Source organism: Leptinotarsa decemlineata, unplaced genomic scaffold (assembly GCF_025532065.1).
Source record: "Leptinotarsa decemlineata unplaced genomic scaffold, Ldec_3_MD MMD2_tig00026358_RagTag_RagTag, whole genome shotgun sequence".
NCBI lineage: Eukaryota > Metazoa > Arthropoda > Insecta > Coleoptera > Chrysomelidae > Leptinotarsa > Leptinotarsa decemlineata.
This window is the reverse complement of record NW_027412703.1, coordinates 4,150,335-4,175,438: the sequence shown is the minus strand read 5'-3', so window position 1 is coordinate 4,175,438 and position 25,104 is coordinate 4,150,335. Positions and strand designations below refer to the sequence as shown.

The 25,104-nt window shown below is 35.1% G+C and overlaps 2 protein-coding genes across 3 annotated transcripts in view; both read left to right on the top strand.

Moving 5' to 3' along the window:
- Positions 1–25,104, top strand: part of LOC111516143 (uncharacterized) — a 752,250-nt gene that overhangs the window by 109,044 nt on the left and 618,102 nt on the right. The window lies entirely within an intron of this gene.
- The window catches only part of LOC111512275 (uncharacterized), a 139,018-nt gene that overhangs the window by 109,035 nt on the left and 4,879 nt on the right, over positions 1–25,104 (top strand). The window contains exon 2 of the mRNA XM_074184850.1: positions 18,700–18,725. The gene's annotated coding sequence lies outside the window, so the exon portion shown is untranslated. The remainder of the gene's footprint in view (positions 1–18,699; positions 18,726–25,104) is intronic.

Below are 25,104 nucleotides of genomic sequence, written 5' to 3'. Positions count from 1 at the left end.
AAGACCTTGTTAATCCTTAGATCGCCCAAATTTCGAATTTTGAGGGTTGTAGTTCGTAGGGGTGCGACAACTGGTTAACGGAAAAATAGATTTTAAACAGATTTTTTTTAATTATTTAAAGTTCTGCAATTTTGTAGTAGTTGAAGATATTGACATTATGTTCTAGGGTTGTGAAGCATTTGTCAGGAGCTTCAAAAAGATGTGTCACTAGACCCCCCCTTTTTATTTAATATTTTTTCCCAGAGTCGGCCATCTTGAATGTTTCATCTGTCACTTTCACTTCGAAATAAACTATTCATGCATTCATTTCATTATCTCAAATTTTTATTTTTTGAGTTGACCTGTACACGTGTTCGCGGTTTGCCCCCCTTTTTTGGAGTGTTGTGTCCACGAATTGTTGATATATATATATATATATATATATATATATATATATATATATATATATATATATATATATATATATATATATATATTTGAAGAAAATGTATGAATGTGGAAACTACGCAACTTATCTTTTTTATTATTGAAAGTTCCAAAAAAAATGACAAATTTGTTAGGTTCGGAGCGAAAATTCACTATGGAATCAAATTTTGAATAATTCTATAAATATTAAAAACTTTCGCATGTTGTAACGTTTTCGTTTTCACTCACTGCGTATATTTTTGTTTTAAGATGATCAATGTTTCACCCTGTACATTGCTCCAGTTTAGGATACAGTGTCCACGTCTATGTAAATAATCATAAATGTTGTATACATATATTTATTGAAATAATCTTGAGCTGACTCGTTTAACGTTCATTTTGAAAGCCGTATATTGGTAAATTGTCGAAGAGCACCTATACACTCGCAAATGATATTCTGTGTTGACAAATTTACCTTTCCGCATTCCATCTCTCTTTTCTTTTGATAAACTGTTAGACTTCGTTTAGTTACGATAGTCTCTAGTGTCTGAACTCTATGAAGATCCCACAAATTTGACGGAATTATTTCTGAGAACGACAAGGAGAATTCAGATAGGGAGTACCGATCACTTTTAATTAGAAGCGATCATGTTATGTGATGCATAATGGCAGTACCCTTTTGTGTTTGATATTAAAAATATTGTCTTTCGGAGAATCTAGTCATCGATTCATTTGCAGAAGAGAACCAACCCTCTTGGTACCAGAGGTGAGTCCACTACTCCATTGTGTTTATTATTCCAAGAATGTATGCGAATATTCTAATAGGGTTTTTCTTTCCTATGAAACATTTTCTCAATCTAATCCTGCATCCCGAAGGATTTGGAAACTTTAACCAGGGCTACAAGAGTGTTCCTGTTCATTGATTCGACTCCATTTATCCATTTGGATGTTCTCTTCGACTCAGAGGTCCGGATTTACCAATTTCTAGCGAGTGATAAGACGAAAAAAAAAAATACAACCACTCCTCCTTTCCTACTGCTTGAAGACCTCATCTGCTCTACGGTTGTTACTTCTTTAGAATCAACGTTGGATGGAAGGCCAGTTATAGATGATAGAGTTCTTTCAGTATTATAGTTTTGATTAAATATTTAAGTTCTTACTTTCAATATTTAACTGTTTATATTTAACCATTCAAACAAACCATTCATAATTATTTATATAAATTTGCTATATCATCAATATTCATTACCCTTTTGAGGTAACATAACTCACACAAACATCTTATTCCCCATTATGGAAAAATGCATGAATTTTGCCCTGGGTACACGCTTTTTCTTATATATTTATATATACTGGTATCAGCAAGTTATCCATCAAGTAGGCTTGAGAAGGTTCAATATACAGAGTGATCCAACGAAAAGTATGCACCTTGCTTTTCCCTTTTTTTTGTAACTTAACGCAAAAATGCTCGGACAGGTCAATTTTTCTTTTGAGGGGGACACATTTTAGATATATCTTTCTACCTATGCTTTCAACCCCCTAGCGAGGGTGAGTAACAACCCTAAAATTTTAAATGGAAAGTGGGGTCGAGAGATATATTATCTGAAAGGGCACAAAATTATCTTCCCAATGATACCTAATTTGTTGTATTTCACTCAAACATGTAGGTATTATAAAGAAAAATAACTACCACCCAGTACATTGAAATGTGTAATTGACTTAGTAGAATCCTACTTCAGCAAGTGCTGAAAATGTGACCCATTTGCTTCCATACAGTAATACAGATTTTGTTCAAATCTATTCCTAACATTCTGTAGCATATCAGGTGTTATACTTCTGCACTCTGCTGTTATTCGTTGGCGAAGATCTTCTATGGACTCGTGCTGCGTAGCAAAACATTTATTTTTCAAGTGTCCCCAAAGGAAGAAGTCTAAAGACGATAAATCAGGTAACCTGGCATGTCATTCGATGGGGCCTCTCCTTTCAATCCACCGTTCAGGAAACCGGTCATCTAAAAACTCTCTTACCGGAGCAACATCGTGAGGAGGTGCTCCATCTTGCTGGAAATGAAGCCGATCATCATTATGATTTTGGTCATTTTCAATTATTTCTGTTATGAGAGGATCATATGTATCTTCAAGCATGTTCAGGTAGACCTCACCAGTTAAATTCCTAGGAATAAAAAGTGGCCCTACGATATGACTACCTAATATGCCACCCCAGACATTGATTTTTTGAGGGTACTGGGTATGGACCTCTCGGAATAAGTGTGGGTTACTGTCATCCCAGTAACGGCAATTATGCCTATTCACAGCTCCATTCAAAAAAAATGTACTCTCATCGGAAAAGCACGTGTTAAATGATAGGTGCGGATCATCAATTAGTAGCTGGCTCAGTTGTTCACAAAATTGCAGCCTTCTATCAGGATCATCTTCATTGAGTTCCTGTACTAATTTAATTTCTTACGGATGAAATTTATAGGCTTTTAATATCCGTATTATGGACGAACGGGAGACACCTGAGGCTGCAACAAGCTGACGGGTACTTTGAGTATGATCCAATTCAACATGTCCCAAAACAGCGACTTCCACTGCTTCATTTCTGATCGGTTTCCGTGGCTGGTGTTTCACATTACAGACAGATCCGGTAGCGACAAACTTTTGGGCTAACTTGGCAACGTACGAATCATTCACATTTTTCCCGGGATGACTGTTATTAAAGAGGCGAGCAGTAAGTCTAGCACAACTATTATGTTGATAATAAAGTTCAATTTCAACTCGTTCAGGAATGGAATAAACCATTTTTACAGTAAAGTTGAAATAATTTCAAAAGCAACCGAACTGAATCAATGAACGTTTGCCTAAATTCTTTTTGTACACTTATCTGCTGTTGTTATTTGAAGCAAAAAACGCACGAGAGAAATTGAGGAATATAGTAGTGATAAAAATGTGGTTTTTTCCGCATTTTCATTAACACCAAAAATATCGAGTAAATGTTCTTGCTTTTTTATAACTATTCATGTAAATACAACAAATTAGGTATCATTGGAAAGATAATTTTGTGCCCTTTCAAATGATATATCACTCGACCCCACTTTCCATTTAAAATTTTAGGGTTGTTACTCACCCTCGCTAGGGGGTTGAAGGCACAGGTAGAAAAATACATCTAAAATGTTTCCCCCTCAAAAGCAAAATTTACTTGTCCGAGCATTTTTGCGTTAAGTTACAAATAAAGGAGAAAAGCAAGGTGCATACTTTTCGTTGGACCACTCGATATATGATCGTATGCTTTGTTATAATTGCATAATAGTACCGTACGACGTAATATTTATCCAATTAAATAATATGAAATTGGGTATGTCTTTCTTTCATTTCAGCTGTTGTATCTACTCTCTACCTTAGGTTTCTGATCTTTTCCAAATGAGACCATATAAAAAAAGACAGTGGCGCCCTTATTTTATTCTTATTTTATTTAACAGAATCACAGTAATCAATCCACTCTCATGTAGCCGGAGCTACTTTGCCATGTTTTCTCTTTTGTAAAGAGACAAAACAGGGAACAGGAATAACAATGTCACGGACTTTATGTGTGATACTGTATGAATTTTATATTGAATACCAATTTTCCAATTTTCTATTACCTAACTGTCTGTACGTTTTCAACAAAATCATTATCTACTTTCTGTCTTCTAACCACAATGTTATCAAGCGCAACTTTGACGGGAACAAATAAATTTGTTCTACACAGAATTTGTCGAATCAAACTGAAATTTATGACATCTGTAGTAATTACTGCAGTGCTGTCGGCAAATATCACCAATACGTGCCGACTAATTAAATGAAAACGCGTGCTCCAAAAACGGAATCATGACGAATATTCATCACGGCTCCGCGGCATATCCCGGAGCATATCAGCACACATGTTTATACAATTTAGGTATGAAGACACCGAAGCGCACGAAGGCAACGGTGATAATCTCCATTAGAAACGCGGTTTGGAATGAATCAATTATCCTTGTAGAGCTTGCGGAAATGTACTAAGCATTTCCTGTAGATCCTTCGGGCGAACAGGAAGAGGAGTTTGCTCTTGGGAGTTCGACAAAGCTATATGGTTTTGGCTGATTTTATTCTATAACACAATCTATACTTTCAGGTGTTGAAATTTCAATTTGAAAAAACCATTATTTTCTTTATGAAGGTGATTAGGAATGTTGACAATGATGAATTTCATTAGTTCGGACCTCCATTTGTCACCTCACAAACCACAAAAGGAGACTAAATCATCTGTCGGTAACAAATAAGACAGATGGGTATCCGCAGCTAAGCTAAACAGTGGAGACGGGAGTGGGTTAACCAAATTAGCAAATTTCAAATAGATCTTAATGGGCGCCAGGTAAATTTAATCCTCCAGATACTCTAAGTAACTTACAATATCAGTAACTTACCAATTAATATTGGAAATAAAAGATGAAGATCTCCAATATGATTTATTCAGTAAACCTAACTTACATGGATTAATCGACAACGCTTCTTAGACAACAATGCGATATTCAAACTGCTACGCGATCTTCAAATGTCAATACAAGAGGTCATTGAGCGCGGTGTATATATCCACAAATTCAATCAGCCATAAATTATGGTAGTAACGACGCTTAAAAGAAAACTACAATACGTCAAGTAAAACTACCACGACAATTGAGTAGGTGTGGGCGAAATCGTAAATACTAGTATTGAAAGGTAAGACAATCTCGTTTGCGTCGCGTGAGCTCAGGCGTAGGCGCATCGGTGTCAACAAGCAATTGTAAAAGGAAGAAAACACCTCAATTTGCGTTTTACAAATGAAACAAAACACGTTGTCAACTAGCGATGAATTCAGCCAGAAAGGCAATCACTATATCAAACAGGTAACAATAAACAAAAGAACAAACAATTATTTAAATAACTCAGTATTTACAAATATTCAAATAAACCAATTATAACTTGTGTGCTCTTTTTGGGCCACCCGGTACATGGTGTTAGGCTACCCCGTAGTTCGACGAAGGTGGATCACCCTGTAGTACGGCGGAGATGGATCACGCTGTAGCACCGCAAAGATAGATCACCCTGTAGCACCACCAAGATAGATCACCCTGTAGGGCACAACAAGATGGACCAGTGATGGATCACCATATAGGACCCCAAAGTTAGCTGAACACCTCCAAGTCCGGGGAGTTTGTCAACTAGGTGTTCCACACCCCAGAAAAAAAAAACTACGAAAGGAAATTCTCAATCAGAATCAGATAAAACCAAAGTGAGATTCAACCCCATTCAATAGGGACTAGTTGACTAATCGATACCCCTGGTATATTTTCATTAAGAAAAGTAACAAGATAACAAGAGTTTATTTTTGGGTGCCCTGCATAACCATATAACCCGTAAAAAAATCAAGAAAATTGAATGAGTGTTGAAACCTCTCGTCAAAACTGATATTCAGTTGGATCACAACGATGGAATCAAAAATTACTGAAATAATTAAAAACACATTTTATGGTATAATTCTTACCCTGGCCAAGGGGTTTTCTATACGTTTCTTCATGTGCGGTGCTCTGCACGGAAGTCCTACTGGGGCTTGATGAGTGACTAAGGGACTTCTGTTTCTTATGAATCTAGTGACGAGAAACGAAGGTTGTAGAATTGTAGAGATGATACCATAGCTAAAACCACATGAGAGATGCGATAGTGATTCAGACATACCTGATTTCGGAAATACTTCCACCTGGCACAATGAGTTCGGTAACCACCACAAATCCTCAAAAGAATTCAAGTTTCAGACGGAAAGTATCCACACCAAAATGACCAATCAGTCTTCCACTATACAATCCTGACTTGTAGAAATAATCCCCGTGAAGGATGGCAAAAATACAACCATATACAGTGTCACCGATAAAGTCCGCATCAAATGGGAAACTTTTTTATTTATCGTTTTATGTGAAATTTGATTTTGGCAGTAGATTTTGCTTGAGAAATGATGTCAAATGGCGTCTATAAAATAGGTCACGTGATTTCCTTAACCTGTCAAAAATGACATTTAAAAAAAGAAACATCGAAAAATGACATTATTCTTCAAAATATCCAAAAATATCAAAGGATAAAAACATTTTCTTTTGTAATTTTATACCCACACACCAAGTTTCAAACCCATAATAAGTATTTTATATTTTCACTATTTTTCCGCATTCCTGCTTTTTCTACTTATCAAAATTTAAGCACACCTGTACTAAATCATTTATTTTAACTAAACTCGTCACCGAATTTCTTTTTTTGTAATATAATAATATTTTAAGAGCCTCTTTGATGTTAAAAACAAATTTTGAAAAATAAAAGTTGTCAAACATGATGCAAAGTTCATCTAGTTTCAACGGGGCTTTCCAAACTATACAGTACATGAGTTTTTTAATGAGCAAATGGCCTTACAATATGAATTAGAACAAAACGGAACATTAGGAAACAATATCTTAGAGTGTTTATTGTTTTTTTAACAAAAAATACAGTGGAATTTAATCTTAATTAAAAGGAACTGAAAATAAACATGTACCTATACCTAATAGCAAAAAAACACGAAAAAAAGACTCACGACATTAAATACACTACATTTCTGTATGTCTTCCATCGCGTTCTATGCAGATAATTGTCCTTCTTGATACATCTTTTATTGAGTTGCTGATACTCACAGGGTTTATGTTTAAAATAGAGTTTCTAATAACAGTTTCTAGGTGATTCACGTCACGAAAAGGTCTTTGTTTATAAACGATTTGTTTTAAGTAACCCCACAAGAAAAAATCTAGTGGGGTTAAATCTGGCGACCTAGGCGGCCATATTTGTTCCATAATTCGCCGAATAACTTTGCCCCTAAACATTACTAATAGTTTCTCTTTGACTTGTCTTGAACTATGAATAGGAGCCCCGTCACATTGATACCACAGACTGTGTCTTATTTCAACCGGCATATTGTCCACTATATCACTGATCTCAGTATTTAGAAATTGCAAATAATCCTGAGAAGTTAAATTGTGTTTAAAAAAGAATGGTCCCATTACCTGATTATTTGAAACACCGCACCACACATTTGTTTTAAATGAATATTGGTCCCGACATTCTATCACAAAATGAGGATTTTCCTGAGCCCACCACCTACAATTCTGGGAACTGACTTCGCCGTTCGATGTGAAGGTAGCTTCGTCGGTCCATAGGATTTTGTAAGGAAATTTTCTGTTTAATTCTACTTCTCCTTGGTACCAGAAAGAGAAATCTAGTCGAACATCGAAATCTCTTTCCTTCAAGGTATTTATAAATTTGGGTTTGTAGGGTTTGAATTTATTTTTATATAAAATTGCTCTTACGCTTTCTCTTTTAACGCCAGTTCTATCTACAATATTGGTAATACTTGATTTTCCCTGTTCGATAACATCCAGGCAGACAGCCAACTGAACCTCATCATTATTGCGTGATGGATTATGACGTTTTTTAAAAGTATTTTCAACTGAACCAGTCAGTTTAAATTTTTTTAAAATCCTACTTACAGTGGATTGCTGTACATGTCTACCAGGATGTCTTGCGTTAAAAATATCAGCCACTTGTCGATGCAATGTGTTTTCACCACAAATTAGCACAATTTCAATTTTTTCTTGTAAAGATCACATATTATTTTAATTTTCATACATTACATTGAACTAACGGGCATTAATTTATTCAGTGACAGTGACGTTTTCTAAAACACATTATGTAGTTTCATATTTTTTCACAGCCTACCCAGTTTTTTTAAATTAGTGTTGTTAGCGGAGTAGGTAAATGTAAATACTATGAGTTTTTTTCTTTTATTGAATGGGCTTCAAGAATCACGAAATGATGTTTCCTAATGTTTCGTTTTGTTCTAATTCATATTGTGAGGCCATTTGCTCATCAAAAAACTCGAGTACTGTATAGTTTTGAAAGCCCCGTTGAAACTAGATGAACTTTGCATCAAGTTTGACAACTTTTATTTTTCAAAATTTGTTTTTAACATAAAAGAGGCTCTTAAAATATTATTATATTACAAAAAAAAAATCGGTGACGAGTTTAGTTAAAATAAATGATTTAGTACAGGTGTGCTTAAATTTTGATATGTAGTAAAAGCAGGAATGCGGAAAAATAGTGAAAATATAAAATACTTGATATAGGTTTGAAACTTGGTGTGTGGGTATAAAATTACGAAATAAAATATTTTTATCCTTTGATATTTTTGGATATTTTGAAGAATAATGTCATTTTTCGATGTTTCTTTTTTTAAATGTCAATTTTGACAGGTTAAGGAAATCACGTGACCTATTTTGTAGACGCCATTTGAGCAAAATCTACTGCCAAAATCAAATTTCACATAAAATGATAAATAAAAAAGTTTTCCATTTGATGCGGACTTTATCGGTGACACTGTATATCCTACAAATTAGTCAGAAGGTACCCTTGAACTCTCAACCAAGCTCAACGAAGGTCAACCCTGAAATCCGAGAGACTGCCACATCTGACAGCTATCCAGTTGTTGCCACAGTGTGTCCAATCTACGCTACAAGCACCAAGGGGGCGCTGTGCACAACATCATAAATCTATCAATTCCTCCACAGCCACTCGAGACATCATCAACAAGTCCATAACCCATCGAAACTCCGTCTCAAAGCAATGTAACCCTGAAACAACCCTTGACAATTTGAGTAACCGATCAATCTCTCACCCGTGAACAACTGTTGAACTAGTTTGGTGTAGGTCGTCGGAACGACACTACGAAAGTTGGGCAGAATGTCAGTGTGAGCAGATGTCAACCAACAGCTGTCTCTTAACCTGGTTATTGAATGTTTACAAAAATATTGACTCCAACCTATTTCCAATTATTTATTGATCCGTATTCATGCCATGGAATAGAAACATATGAGGTAAGTCCCACATCTTTCCCATTCAGTACGAATATTTGAATATCCATATTATGCAGAATATTTACCGAAAATATCAAACAGTATTCAGAAACCCAGAGCTAACTAATATTGTTTTCCAGGCGATATGGCTCTAATATGTAAGTTAACCTTCTGGAAATGATGAATAACAATCTATGCAATAAATATTCTTGGAAAGGTACAGATAATAAGGCAGACAACGGCTGAAAAATGATAGGTGAAGAAAACTGAGAAACATACAATAACAACTATTTCAACCTAGCGAGGAATTTCGGATCTCCAACGTCGATTGGCAATAGGAGGATGCGAAGTGAGTGGTAAGTACTGATCAAAGCAGTTAGTCAGGGAGCATACATATATTCTTGTACATTTCAGGTATGGTTTTTTATGGAACGGAAGATTCCCATTACTATGATGTTAAATGAATAAAATAAACTTGTAACTGAATTACATTGTTAACATCCTCTGAATAAAGATCTTTAAAGGTAAGGTAGTGTTTTGAAAGGTCACATAGGAGCAGTTTTGATCTAGTGCTGAATTGAAACGTAACACATTGTTTGATATTATATAAAGTGATTGGAAATCCCTGAAAGAACCAATAAAAAACATTAGAAAGAATAGCAGAAAATAAAAATTATATAGAGCAAAACAACTCTGAAATGAAATAACAGTAAAATAAAATGCAAGTAAAGGTGCATATTCACCAAAAAAGCGAGCATGAGCGAGCATTCGTGTATGTTTGCTCGTGTTCGCTCATGTTCGTTTGTGTTTGCTCGACATATTGATGTCTCGTCCACACCAAAGCAAATATCTTCAAGTTCGTAGTCTTAATTTATCCATCTACTTTGTGCGAGCACTTTTTGATGTACCGCCTTTTTCTCGATGTTTTCTGAATGCGAACAAGCATACGTTCGCTCGCTCGCTAGCCCGAATCAACCGGACAATTATTGATGCAGAATGCTTGTTCACTCTTGTGCGCTCGTGCTCGCTTTTTTGGCGAATACGCACCTTAAGTATATGACACAAATATTACCGAACTGCATGAAACATCCGTGTTAGAAATCACACGTTGTTCCGTGTGTTTCGCCAAATGGTCATCTCAGAGATTTTCCTTTGTTTTCTGAATCGTGGAGATATTCCTACTTTTAGACAAACCTATGCATTCACCAAATATTAAATTTTCTATTTCAAGTATTCACGCGTATGCCTCTCGCATTCGCCAAAAATTGAACGGGTAAAGTAAATTATGCTTTTATTATATCGACATCTCTACCATTGTATATTCGTTGAAGCCAACCATCTGACGGTATATTTGGCAAGACAGTAAATTACAAACTTTTTTCATTGATATACAGGGTGTTTCAAATTCGATCCTCACCATTGGGATCTCGGAAACTATGAGAGATAAAAAGATGGTTGAATCGGGGCAAAGTTACACATTCAGCTGATTAACAATATGCCGTTGAGAAAGTTCTGAAATTTCGAGTATATCCGGAGATATTCGGAAAATGGTTTTTATTTTTTTCTGGCTTCATTTCTCGAAGGATTGGAAAATAAATTGCACTTCCACATTGCCACTTTTTCCCTGCTACATAGTGGTTTTTTCAGATTTGCTATCCGACGTTTCCTCTTCCGGCCACTATCATCAACTTTATTTTTTCTTATGGGCGCTACATTGGATTCTTTCTCTTTTTTGAATAGAACCATATTTTACTTTTTCAATGATGTATCATAAGTAATCATTTTATTTTCGAAAAATTGAAGATATTGAAAAAAAAATTTCGGCAAAACCACTTTCGGAAAATGTCTCAATAATTTTCACATTAGTAACTGATATTCAGAACTTTTTCAAAGGTGGTTGACAATGTTTCATGGTGCATTTTATCAGTTCTGACTTCTATTTTCTGATATGTTATAACATTTTTTGAAATCCCTGAAAAAATAAATAAAATAAAATGAATAGCTGTAAATAACAATTATATTGCGCAAAAAAACTGAAATGAAATCAGAAAAAATACACGCAACAATCGAAAATTGAATAATTGAAAAGGAATAATAATTAATAAAAGGTCTCCAGCCAAGTTACGTCACGACGTTTCGATTTTTAGTATCCACAATCGTCTTCGGGTGATTACTGTCATCCTCAACCAGTTTTCTAGTAGTGATTAGACAATTATCAGCATTTTCATCAGTTGTTGATGATTATGGCTCTTCTTCTTTAATAATAATAATAATGATTTATTATTTACCATAACATAAAATATTATTCAGATCACATAAGGAGGTAAATAAATGGATTATGTAAGGTCTTAAAACCAATTTTTTCTCCGAAAATTGACGTTATGCATATCTGTCTTATATATAACTTTTCTGTATAAATGTTCAGGATTTTTGAATTTAGGTATTTTATAATAAACAGTAAGAGCGTGTAATTTGCGTCTGTTATACATACTCAATAATCCCGCGTCTTTCAACATATGGGAAAGTCTTTCTCTCCTCCCAATGTGATACATCATTCGAAGACAACAATTTTGAACTTTTTGGATTCGACGTATATTATAATGATGATGATAATAATAATAATTATAATAATGGTCTGTATTGGGTGAAATACAATATAACATCCAAAAGGCGAAGTTCAAAACTGCAGTGTAGAACACTACAGGTTTGTTCTACCACTTAACCTCCACAGCCAGCTACGAGAACTGGCAACAACAAAAAAAGAATAAAAAAAATGCAAACAAAAAAAACAAAAAAATGGAAAAAGTTATACATTATACACCTGATATCAATCAGCATTCCAATAACAACAAGAAAAAGAATATACATACGGATAAATTATTGAGTATTTAAGTTTGTTTACCTAATAGTTCAATTTTCAATTTTTGCCTAAAAATACCTATTTTGAAATGTTTCAAATGAGGGGGAAGTTTATTGTAAATGTTGCATATCTGATACGTAAATGATCGTTTGAAAAATTCATGAGTGTGAATCTGAGGAGTTAATAACCCTTTATGCCTTACATTCAAGTTGTGTACGTCAGTCCGAAAAGTAATTTTATTATATAGATAGGTCGGAATCTTATTACAGGTAACCTTATGATAGAAACACGCTGAGTGTAACGACCTTCGGTTTTCCATATTGAGCCAACAAGTTTCTGACAGCTTTGATGAGATTCTGTTCCTTCTACGTACCCCATGAATAAGGCGAAGGAAGGCAGGAGTTTTGAATCTTTTGGAGTGTTTTCTTGTTCCTAATTGTGAGGCATGGTCCATAGAGTACATCTGCATAGTTCAAAGATGAAAGAACGAGACTGTCACACAAAGGGATTTTTGTGTTTTTAGGGAGGAATTTTCGATTTCCGTAAATCAGCTTGAGTGAAAGGTAAGCTTTCTGGATTAATTTATTCACATGGGAATCAAATCGGAGATCACTATCTATAGTCAGCCCAAGATTATTAGCTTCCTTCACAATTTCCAATACATTAGAACCTATACTAATTTTGAGTTGTTGTTTTACAACATCTCTGCGATTTTTTGGACCGAATATTACTAATTTCGACTTAGATGTATTATTCATTAAGCACATATTTTCAGCAAGGGATGAAAATGTATCGAGATCGTGACTGATCCGCCTATAAGCGTCATTTACTCTGTGTGGTTCAAAAGAATAATAGATTTGGGTGTCATCGGCATAAAGATGTACACTGCAATACTGAAGGCATTTCACTAATTGACTGGCGTATATCGTAAATAGGAGAGGGCCAAGAATTGATCCCTGTGGAACGCCTGTTTTTAAATTCAAAGGCGTGGAATGTACTCCATCAAGAACAACTTCCTGGCGTCTATTGTGTAGATAGTTTCGAAAAAAAGAACTGAATAATCTGACAAGCCAATGTAGTGTAAGATCGACAATAACAGCTCATGATTGATGGTGTCAAATGCCCTGCTGAAATCTAGAAGAACAAGGACGGTACATTGATTTCGATCACTCGCATTGAAAATATCATCGGTTACCTTCAGTAGAGCTGTAGTACAGCTGTGACCACGCCTAAAACCCGACTGTACCGTTGGTAGTAATTTATTACTATCTAAGTGTGAGCGAAGCTGTTCTATAATTTTTTCTATTATTTTAGAGCAAGCAGGAAGGATACTGATGGCCCGCAGATCTTTCAGTTCTACTGGATTGTTGTTTTTTGGTACTGGAGTTACCAATGCTGCTTTCCACATTGCCGGAAAAACGTTCTTTTCTATACAAAAGTTGATGATATGCCTTAAATAAGGAAGAATAAAAGGACAACACAATGAGATCATTTTTATACTGAGCCCATCACATCCAATGGGATTTTTTTTTAATCAAAGATATTGTTCGTAATATGCACATATCCATCCACAGATCCCATCACATTCAATGGGATTTTTTTTAATCAAAGATATTGTTCGTAATATGCACATATCCATCCACAGATGTAAGCCGGTTGTTGGAATCGAGTAAAGTATGGTTATTATATTCATCAAGTAAAACATTTGATGGTGGGGTTATTGAAATAGATTTTACAAAAAAGTCATTGATGTGGTTGGCGTCGTTCAAGTGAGTTGGCAAATCAGGTTTTTTTTATCACTACATGTGTATACATGAACCATACACATTGTCACAGTGATTGAAATGGGACAATATCATAGTATCGCTCTCAACATTTTCTTCACTTCCAAACACAAATACATTCTCTGCTGATATACCAACTTCAACGACGCGTAGGCATTTCGAAGTTTTTCCGTAACATGTGCTTTGAAACGTAATTTAAAATCTATGAGTAAACCTAAATTTTTGCAGCTGTTTCTGAAAGTAAGCATATCACCCCCTGAGTTTATTTGCATTTCACTCAAAGCTTCAAAGCTGTTTGAAAGAACGTTCCCTGCAAGTGGCCGTCGATGGATGTCTCTCAAATACTCAAACTATCAACGCTGGTGTTCCCCAGAGTTCCATATTGTCTCCAACCCTCTCTTTATTGTATATCAACGACTTATTGGACAAACAATCCAAGAATCCAATATATTGCTTCGCTGACAACAGCATACTCGTTCCGTAATTCCATTTGGATTTCAGGACATCGGCTACGGAGGCACATCTTCACCGACAGCAGGAAGTTGCATATGTTAATGAGAATGTAAAAGTGATTTTGAATTGAAGTGAAAGTAACCCGGTTCAATTCAAAGCCACAAAAACCCAAGCATCGGTTTTCTCCAAGAAGAAAAATGCCTCCGAACCGGATATAATACTGTCAGGTCAGACAATTCCGCTTTCTGTTTCGATAAGTTTGTTGGGGGTTGAAATAGACACCAATATGTCTTGGTACAATAATGTGGCTGGAATTGCAAAGGCTGCTTCTCAAAAGCTTGGAACACTGTTCCAAACCAGAAAACTGTACACACCTCAGTAACTCTTGATGCTCTATAAAGCTCAGATCAGACTTTCTTCAGAGTATTGTTCTCATGTAAGAAGCTCTGCACCCACAAATACCCTGAAGTTGCTGGATTCCATCGAGAAAAGAGCCTTCCGCCCTATTGGAGACGCGAACATCACTTGCAACCTTGATAGCCTGGAACATCGAAGAAAGATTGGAGATTTGTCTCTCTTCTATAGCTACTTTCACGGCAGATGTTCGAAGGACTTAGCAAATTTGATTCCACCACGAGCGGTACATATCAGAAATACGCGACAAGACTGTGGCTGCTCATCGTTTCTAGGTTCATCTCAGTTCACCTCAAACATCACTATTTACGAACTCGTTTATGTGGAATAAACTTCTTGAGAAAGTTTTACCAAATGGATTTATTCTTCAGCGATTAAAATCCAATGTGAATCGCTACTTTCGCACAGGCACCGCTCTGAGAGCGCCTCATGGATTTTTCTGTAACGCTTGTATTTTGTCCTTAAAAAATGTATTTGTTGAATCATAATTTGAAGAAATAAATCAATATTGTATTTTGTATTAGTAGCTTTTGCTCTAGTACCTACTCTCTTTTTCCTCTAATTGAGTAGGTAATACATACTCTATATTAATAATATTCCATGCAATCCGCACTGTGAAATTTATTATCAACATGAATACAAATGAACAGTATAACAGATTCAAGATACGCTCAGCGTGGCGATAAACAGCGTGCAAATTCGTCACGTCTTCCGAAATCCACTTATAACTTGAACTAAAGTTGCTCGATGGGACAGGCCAATCTGTCAAAACTCGATACGCCAGACGGCAGTGTTTTGTCACATTGCAACGAAGGATATTTACACAGAAGTGGACCATAAATGGTAGACTAGGGAAAATGGGGGAGAAAGGAGTTTGAAAAATGAAAGTGTGCATACTAGTCTTTTTGAAAAAATTAAAAATGGATTTTTGATTATTCAGAGAAAAAAATTCGTTATATCACATGTTGTACCCGACTCCACTATAATTATAAACGACTGGGATATTTCCACTCTTCCTAACTTCTACAAAACAACACGATTTCAAATGAATGTGGATGATATTACCATAATAGTCAACTCCTTAAAAACAAATGTTCCGATAAGGTATCTATCAAAATAATCAAAATCTGTATTTCCTCACCTAACTCCACTTCTAACATATTTAGTCGATTTTTTTTCAAGGTGGTTGACAATGTTTCGTGGTGTATTTCATCAGTTCGGACTTCCATTGTCTAATATAATATGAATTGATTTGAAATCCCTGAAAAAAATTAAAAAGATTAACCGCTTCCCAGAAGTTGTGATGTCATACCTATATATTGTTTGTTGCAGTCATTGCATGGAATGCTATATATCAGATTGGATTTTTTAAATTGCAGATTGCGGTGTAATTTTGTTTTAGATGCTTTGAAGCTGACGTCAAGATTGTGTTTGTTAAGAATGTTTTTTATAATGTCGGATAATCCTTCAATGTAAGGAAGTGAGATGTATTGCTTGTTTGTGTTTGGAGGATTGTGTTGTGTTTTGTTGTAGAATTTGTGAACTCTTTTTTTTATTGTGGCAATAATCAGTCGGAGGGGGTAGTTAGTACGAATACACTTCTTTCCTGAAAAAATTTTAGTCCTGAAAAATCCGAATTTGCCTCTCTTCTCATGGAAACACCCCCGTATCTTCTGTAATATTCGAGGTAGAACGATGAAACTGTTAGTATTGATGAAAATGCTGAAAATGCACATACCACCTGAATGGGGTTGGCCAAAGTGATATACACTGTCAGCCATTCGCGATGGAACATCCCATTTTTACGGTAAAACATATTAGGGAGCAAAATAGGCTCAAAATTCCTTCAGATTCGTGATCAGGACTACCAACTTACTACGACACTTTTTTCCTGAAAACATTTCAGTCCTGAAAATTACGAATTTGTCTCTCTTCTTATGGAAACACCCCCGTATCTTCCGTAATATTCGAGGTGGAACGATGAAATTCTCAGGACTGATGGAAATGCTCAAAATGCACCTACCACCTGAATGGACTTGGGTAAAGTGATATACGCTGTCCGCCACTCGCGATGGAACACCCCATTTTTAGGTAAAACATTTTACGGCGCAAAATAGTTCGCAATACCTGAACCCCTTCATTCTATCTGGTATGAAAGATACAGATGCTGTGAGATGCTATCATCCATTTTGAGCCTATCTGAGGAAAATGTCACAGCACCACATTCTCAGATTATCGAGATAGTGTGAAGCAGTGTATGAACAATTATCGATGGCGGCATCTATTATAACTGAAGAAGATTATTCGTAAAACTAATTCTGGTTGCTGAACATCCAAATTCTATGCCAACCAGAAGTGAGAGCTCTCGATTGATGAGCAAAAACTGCAAAAAATGGAAAAAATCTATATTCAAAGGTTCACATTTTCAAAACTGTACAATTCTGAGCTTTGGCTGTGGACACTTTCAATCAGCACATCAAGAACTACAACATATCAAAATTTCGGCAAAATTCAAGGCAAGCCATTTCTCATAAGAAATGTGTGGGGTCCTTTATCAAAATATTGAGGAAACATTTTACCATCCGAAACAAAATTAATCTTCATACTCAGTGCAACACCGAAACAACAAAGAAAAAATCGCGCTCGTTGAACAGGTAGAATTTAGATTATTTTACCTACTTGCTGAAATGTTGTCTGAAATCATTTGAAGGGATTGAATTACATCAGTTTCATTGAATCATGCGGTGCCCTGAAATCACCATGGAAAACAGTTGCTCATTGATATTTACTGTCAACCTGACAATATTGTTGAAAGATCTTGTTGTAATAACCCCCAGACCAGTTTTCATTTCTATGTTCTTTACCACTTTTATTTGTTACTAACGTTACTGCAGTTTCGTCTTATAAGGACATTTTTAAACTTATACATTAAAAAAAGTTCAATGAATAACTTTGAAAATGTCCTTATAGAACGAAACTGCAGTAACATCTGTTACAAATAAAAGTGGTGAGTGATTTTCTACCACGTACACGGCTACATCCACGGCTACATCCATCAATTTATTATCCTGAAATTAGTTTAGTATTTACAAATGGTTAGTCACTTTCCCCAAGCATTGGGCGAAAGATGCAGATTTCATGTTGGAATATCAATGTATATATAATATATTTTGTATTTTTTTTCAGCCAAATATGTTTCTATCTATCAAACAGACAGAAAGAAATATTCCTTTCTTTATTGTTCCCATATACCAATTAAATTATCTAAAAGAACAATTTCCTCTGGTCAGTCTCAACTCACCTACTCTGTCAGTTTCAAGTATGCCCCTTTACTATATGTGAAATTTTTTCCTTACACGAGGAATTAGGTAAATTTTGGATATGCGGTTGGTTACCTCGTTTACGGGCAGATGGGGTGATGACAAATATGTTGTTTGTCGTTCGCTTTAGCCTAGTTCGAGTAATGATACTCTGGAAGGAATTCGATTCTCAATTATGGGAAGTCATCGACTTCATGTTGATTATGGACACTACCTTGCACTGACGATACTGGGCTAAATAGCCCAAAATCGGTGTGCAAGTATGTTCCATTGAATGAAAATTGATTCCGGCAGTTGTATGGCCAAAAGCATATGCAGGAATTCCTTCTGTGAAAAGTCCTGCAATAACACCCTGCGTGGTACTAGCCAGGGGAGTAGTTATTTTTAGACAGGTGTCAGTCCATTAACCTACCGTGTAGGTGAGTTGAGACTGGCCTGATGATTTGATTCACAGCCAGTCTTCAAGTATGCCCACTTACTATATGTGAAATATTCTCAATTAGTTCACGTATCGATGGCTTCTTCAACTTTTTTTTGTTTCAGATTCTGGCGTCACTGAAATTTGATTGGTGAGTTATTAGTTGTTTAACAAAACATTGATAGTTTGTTATATGCAATCATTCGAATGTTTTATTTCTATGATTTGATCTTCTAATCAACATTCGAGTTGGTTATATGTTTGGCAACAAACTTCCGCATAGAAGGCCATCCATAATTTTAAATCTTACGATCCGTCGTTTTGTCACTGAAACATTCAATGTGACAGAACTGAATTTCCGCAGTATGGGAATTCATACAAAATGTCTTGTTTTATTTGGGAAAGTTAATCCCAAAAATAATATTTGAAACATATCCTGTAATCAAATCAAGTGGAAGCAGAGATTTGAACAGAAAGAGGGTTTATATAACAAGTTTCTAACATTGAATTACCAAAATTGAGTAGTTATTTCAAAAATATTTCATACAGATATTGATGTTCAAATACCATTTGGTAAATTAAAAAAAAATATATCAAGTTAATAGATCATACAGTTTGTCATTAAAAATTTTTTGATTACTTCATTGATACACCTTCTAATCGTCTTTCAAACTGCAATACTAAATATACTATTTTCCTTACCAAGTTCGATGATTCATATATTTTTGGTCTTTTCTTTTCAAATTGATCACCATCAATTAGGTTGTGTTGCAATCTTGCCTAAATGTCTCTAAAAGGTTGCCTTCTCTCTGGATACTTCTCGTGATAAAAATTGCTTGCTGCCTCTGCATTTTCTTCGGTTTGTACAGTCCATTTCTTCAATGTCCCCCATCCCTTTTATTTTTTGAACGGTTCAAATCAGAAAATTGAAATTTGGGACAATGAAATTAATGCATGAATACTTTATTTTGAAGTGAAATTGACAGATGAAACGTTCAAGATGGCGACTGAGCGCCAGTTTTTTGTTTATAAAAACGACAAAAAATGTGAGTACGACAATGAACATCATTGTTCAGTTAGAATATTCTCATTTAGTTTTCAGTTTTACTAGGTACAACACCAACTACCTCTAAAATGGTCAATTCTCGTCCGTTGGAAGAAAAAATTAAAGCGATTTTTATTTATGTTGCGACGGGTACCTTTCACGAGACCGAAAGGATTTTCAATGAACATTTTCCGAATCCTCCTATTTGTCGAAAATATTTGGGATAACTTGTATCCAAATTCACAACTACCGGTAGTGTACATAACAAAAAGCCTCTAGGTCATCCGTCCATTTCGGAAGTGCAAATAATTGGTGAGATGGTAGTAAATCCTGAACAGTCTACTTATTCTTTCGCGAATGTTCATGAGGTGTCTCCTTCAACTGTGTGGAGACTTTTGAAGAGGAATAGGTATCATCCATACAAAATTAAAATGGTACACCAATTAACTGAAGATGATCCTCATCGAAAAACAGAATTCTGCGAAATCATGACGGAAACCATTGCAAGACATCCTACCTACCTCCACAATATTTCTTTTAGTGACGAATGTACATTTTATCAAAGGGCAGTTTTCACAGACAAAATTGCTGTCATTGGAGTGACAACAACTCTCACGTTTTCCGGGAAACACATACCTAATATCCAGAAAAAATTAACGTTTGGACAGGAATATTGGAGAACCATATTGTAGGACCTCTATTTATTGATCAAAATTCAACATGGGAACTGTATTTGAATATGCTGGAAACTATTGTTGATCCTCTCATCACTGAAATCATCGAAGCGAATCCTAATGAACTCGATATGGATTCCAACAAGATGGAGCACCACTTTTCCCGGTCGTTGGATTAGCCGTTGAGGTTCTACAGAATGGCCAGCCCGCTCGCCAGATTTGACACCTTTGGACTTTTTTATGGGGCTATTTGAAGCAAAAGGTGTACGAAACTGAACCTGCTTCAACATTAGATACACGGCGGAGAATAATAAATATTTGTAGATATATTGACGTTACTGTGTTTGAAAATGTTCGACGTGAAATATCGGATAGGCTGTTCATATGTTAAAAAGTTCAAGGCAACCATTTCGGCGCCCAGTCGCCATCTTGAAAGTTTCATCTGTCAATTTCACTTGAAAATAAAGTATTCATGCATTAATTTCAATATCCCAAATTTCGGCTTCAACCTGATTGAAATCAAGACGACGTGCAGGTTTATTATCCCAAATCTCAATTTTCTGAATTGAGCCGTTCAAAAAATAAAAGGGTGGGGGGAACATTGAAGAAATACACTGTATAAAACATACTATACTTGATTGTGAATGTATTTGAGAATTGAACAAAAACCACTTATGGAAGAGCGTCTTTACTGCTCAAATCAAAATCTACCTGAAAAAACCTAAAAGCCTGGTATTACAAAGATGACTAGCGAAACGTCAAGTGTGTAACATTTTTGAGAAATAATTTTGAGTTTCATCGAAATTTCAGGCTTTATCGAAATATGCAGGAATATACAGTGTCTCATTTAAAAAATATTTTTTCATCAATAACTATTGATATCCCATTTGGAAAAATGAGTTTCTCACATCATTGAATTCTTCGTGAAAAAGTTCTTTGGAAATGTCTTCATAGATACAAGGAATTTTGGACAGGAAAAAAGTTTTGGCATCTTTTCGATAATGCACATTTTCGAAAAACATGCTATCTAGTTTGAAAACAGGAGTTTCCCTTTAAAAGTGTCCAATTCGGCCCACTCTGTACATGTCAGAAGGATGGTTCGAAAAATTGTTATCAGACGAGACCTCTCTTTCATCATATCGAGCGAAAGATGCAATACTTTTTGGTTCTTGTGTTCAAAAGGAGAATCTCGGATGTTTTCTGATCTCTCAAGAGGAGGAATGTGTCATCTGAAAGATGCGTTTCTGGGTAACGGAAATAACTATCAATGGAAGAACGTCTCAGCCCTACGTAAGCGGTTTGACGTACCGAATTCATAGGATCTTCAAAACACATGGCCATTTCAAACCCACAAGAACGACCGAAAATAGTCTCAGGTCAGCAACAGCACCGTAAAGAAGTAAACACAAGTAAGTTCACTCTCCGCCATATTTGGGTCAAGATTCCCCACCTCGAATTTTATGCGCGGCCGAACTACAGCGCAACCGACTGAATCTGATGCATTTACCAAGCGAGCCAAATTGGTGCATGGAATATTATTACAGAGTGAGTCGTTGTGAGTGGTGGTTTTGTATTTGAGAAAAATTTGTGTCTAGTTTCAAAATGAACAAGTGTCGAGCTGTGGGTTGCTGTAATTTGCAGGCAATAAATTTTTTGATTTCCGACTGACGAAAAAAGGAATGTTTTTCTTGTATTCATTATTAAGATTGAAGGAATAAACATATAACGAAAATCATAAAATAAATTGTTATAGACCATGATAGTGGGGTCATTAATATTCAAAAATGTTTTTTGAAATTGATTTGATGAAATTGAACTCCACGAATAGTATATGCCTCAATAATGTAAAATGACAAAACAATGGAAATCCATAAAGGAAAATAATTGTTGAACCACATCACGTTTTTGATTTGGCTACTATGTTTCTGTAGGAAAAAAAATACTTCCACTGAAATCACTGCAAAACCGAAGTATCAAATGTATATTCAAAAAACCTTTTTTGGAGCCTACTTTCTATTTATATGTACCATCTAATTTACTATACATAGTAAATATATCTATTCTTACATTATGTCATCAATAGCAAAAACATTAAGATTTCATTAGATTAACACACTTCATAATTAGCAAACTAGGCCACCCGAAACTGAGAATTCTGTATTTTATACTGAAGTTTATATTTACATCAACCAACCCAATAATACGAAAAAGTTATTTCAGAAAAACGATTCAAAACCAAACTTAATAAACGTTTACTAAACTACATCTTTTTTGTCTCTCATCAAATTCTGATTCAATCTATTTAATACCATTTGATTCGATGAAATGAGCATCAAGTTACACTTATTCTACAATATAGCAACGGATGGAATAGTTGGTTTTGAGGAATTATTGAACAAGAAAAATGGCTTCTATAGCAGAATATGTCTTGGTAGTCATCGCAAAAGGCATACATTCGAACTGGAAATAGCCTGTTGCATAGTTTTTTACAATTGATCCACATCAATATCGGATATAAAAAGTATTGTGATTGAAGCTGTTAGGCAATTATCAAAAATTGGATTAGGAATTAGGGATATCCTTTCAGATTCAGGCTCTAATTTTCAAAAACTTGCCAGAAAAGATCTCGAAGTGACTGTAGAGCAGCCATATTAAAACTAATAAATACAGTTTATTGTATGATTTTCACTATAGAGGGTTTTACAAAACCCGCGACACGTGTTTCGCTATACAATAGCTTTCTCAAGCATAAACTAAAAGTTACTTCCAAATTACAACCATATTATAATCTAACCTGAAACCGGTCAGATATGAATTCATTAACTATATCAATAAATTTCAAAAAAGTAAATTTATCTAACTATTTTTACCTGGAAATGAACAGATTCAATAATGGCGAATTATTCAATTCAGTTTGATCGTTCATAGGATATTGAAATTTTCTGAATATGTTTATGAACAAGGTGAGAAATGTTAATTTTTGCAAACAATGTTTTGAGCTGATTGTCTATGCAATCAGTGACATATAAATTGTTGAAATGATTTAGAAATTCTGTCTCTAGATGAATGATACTTTATAGAAATGAATCTGGAAGCATATATAAACTTCCTAAGTGTTTGGCTTTTGTATTACCGTATGCTCCGAAATTACTATATACATTTGTTCCATACAGTGTGGTACTAGCCGACGTGGCAAAATTTGCATATTCTCTCAAAAGATATACACAAACATAGGCCAAGCTATTGCCTTCCGGAGTGGCAGGTGTGGCTATAGTCATCGAAAAATAGTTTCAGCTACATTAAAGCATATGAAGAGTATCAAAAAAGTAAAAAATATTTGTTTCTCATCAACAAAGAAATATGCTGCTCTAAAGTCGCTTCTAGATCTTTTCTGGCAAGTTTATGAAAATTAGAACCTAAATCTGAAAGGATACCCCTAACTCTCAATCCAATTTTTTATAATTGCCTAACAGCTTCAATCAACACTTTTTATTTACAGTATTGATGTGGATCAATTGTTAAAAAAGTATGCAACAGGTTGTTTCCAGTTCGAATGTATGCCTTTTGCAATGACTACCAAGACATATTCTGCTATAGAAGCCGTTTTCCTTGTTCATTTATTCCTCAAAACCACCTATTCTATCCGTTGCTATATTGTAGAATAAATGTGACTTGATGCTCATTTCATGGAAACAAATGGTATTATATAGATTGAATCAGAATTTGATGAGAGACAAGAAATATGTAGTTTAGCAAACGTTTATTTAGTTTGGTTTTGAATCGTTTTTCTGAAAAGACTTTTTTATATTATTGGGTTGGTCGTTGTAAATATAAACTTCAGTATAAAATACAGATTTCTCAGTTTTGGGTTGCCCAGTTTGCTAATTATGAAGTGTTTCAATCGAATGAAATTTTAAGGTTTCTGCTATTGATGACAGATTGTAAAAATTGACATATTTTCTGTTTATAGTAGATTATTTGGTTAATATAAATGGAAAGTAGGCTTCAAAAAAGGTGTTTTGAATATACATTTGATACTTTGGTTTTGCAGTGATTTCAGTTGAAGTAATTTTTTTCCTACAGATATATACTAGCCAAATCAAAAACTTGATGTGGTTCAACAATTATTTTCCTTTATGGATTTCCATTATTTTGTCATTTTATATCATTGAGGCATGTACTATTCGTGAAGTTCAATTTCATCAAATTAATTTCAAAAAACATTTTTGAATATTAATGACCCCACTATCATGGTCTATAACAATTTATTTTATGATTTTCGTTATATGTTCATTCCTTCAATTTTACATAATAAATACTAGAAAAACATACCTTTTTTCGTCAGACGGAAATAAAAAAAATTATTGCCGGCATCAACCTGCAAATTACAGCAACCCACGAATTTTTCACAAATACAAAACCACCACTTACAACGACTCACTCTTTAATAATATTTCATGCCTCAACTTGGCTCGCTTCGTAAACGCCTCAGATTCAGTCGGTTGCGCTGTAGGTTGGCCGCGCATAAAATTTGAGGTGGGGAATCTTGACCCAAATATGTCGGAGAGTGAACTTACTTGTTTTCACTTCTATACGGTGTATTGAGTACCCTACGGGTATACCGGACACCATGCAGTTGTGGTTCGTTCTACATCGGAAACAGCGAAAGAAGCTTTAAAACGGGCTTGACTGAGACTAAAAGAAGTGGCCGAACAGATAAATCGGCAGTTGCATGGATACCGGCGCTTCATAACACAAATATTTTTTCAGTAATAACAGAAGGGTTCTTCAAATCATGTATGTTGCGTCTA